Raw genomic sequence first — 1,093 nt, forward strand, 5'->3', positions numbered from 1 at the left:
GACGCGAAGGCCCGCCCACAACTGCGTGCACGCCTGTGACCACAGTTTTAATTATTATTATTTGTATTTATTTTTTCAGTTTCATATCTCCATACTTTAGACTTATGGCTGTTGGTAATGAGCATTATTTTTAAATGATGTGAGGCTAGAGGCAAAGCCTCCATTATCTCTCTGCATTTTAGTTCTCTTTTTGTCCCTTCAGGGCTTCCTTCATGACCTCTTCCTCCAACACAGGAAGTCCATAACCCCTGAGAAACTGGAGGAGTACACTGACACCATGGTAACCTGCTCGCATGTCAATACTGCTAAACTCTGTTTGTCTCTGACTGATTCCTTCTTAATGTTTCCTCCTGTAGATGAAGATGTTCGACAGAAACAGGGATGGCAGGCTGGACTTAAATGACCTGGCCAGGTACTGTTGACCTGTGTCATGTGACCAAGAGGACACTATTGTTTTGGTATAAAAATAGAATTATAAATATGTTTCTAAATAAAAATCTTTGTTTCTTGTTGTCTCAGAATATTGGCCCTGAAAGAGAATTTCTTACTCAAGTTTAAGATGGATGTAAGTTTTAAGAAGTTAGATGTTTTTTCATTTGATATTACAATTTTTTTGCAAGAGAAAATGCTTACAACTCACCTCAATCTCCCTATTTATGTCTAAAGGAGATTCATGCTTTTAGAAGTTGCATGCTAACAGCAGACTTATGTTTCATGCAAATATTGAATTCATAATTTTTACTGTTTAATTATTCTCCATACTGTGTTTGGTCTCAGGCTTGCAGTCAGGACGACAGAAAGAGAGACTTTGAGAAGATTTTCGCTCACTATGATGTTGTAAGTTTGAATTTAGATGTGTGTTAAATGACTGACCAAACAGAGGAGGGGGGTTATACAAATAGAAAACATCAATATGCTAAGAAAAAAACCGCTTGAATTTATTATGATGGAACAGCAACACGTGTAAAGGGGCCCTATCATGCTTTTTGACATCACTATGTAACACTTGTGCTACTATTGGCTAGCGCTCCAACACATTGTACGTGAGACTAAGGGGCGGGACATCCCTAAGGGATTGAGCAATAACAACAGA

The 1,093-nt window shown here is 38.2% G+C and overlaps 1 long non-coding RNA gene across 1 annotated transcript; it reads left to right on the forward strand.

The window, feature by feature from the left end:
* The first annotated feature begins 195 nt into the window (after positions 1 to 195).
* On the forward strand, positions 196 to 842 carry LOC104945901 (uncharacterized). The gene is made up of 4 exons (XR_798382.1): positions 196 to 280; positions 357 to 412; positions 520 to 565; positions 778 to 842. It is a non-coding gene; the product is annotated as an uncharacterized lncRNA (long non-coding RNA).
* Positions 843 to 1,093: the final 251 nt, after the last annotated feature.

The sequence above is a fragment of the Notothenia coriiceps genome, unplaced genomic scaffold (assembly GCF_000735185.1).
Source record: "Notothenia coriiceps isolate Sejong01 unplaced genomic scaffold, NC01 NC01_scaffold00010159, whole genome shotgun sequence".
NCBI lineage: Eukaryota > Metazoa > Chordata > Actinopteri > Perciformes > Nototheniidae > Notothenia > Notothenia coriiceps.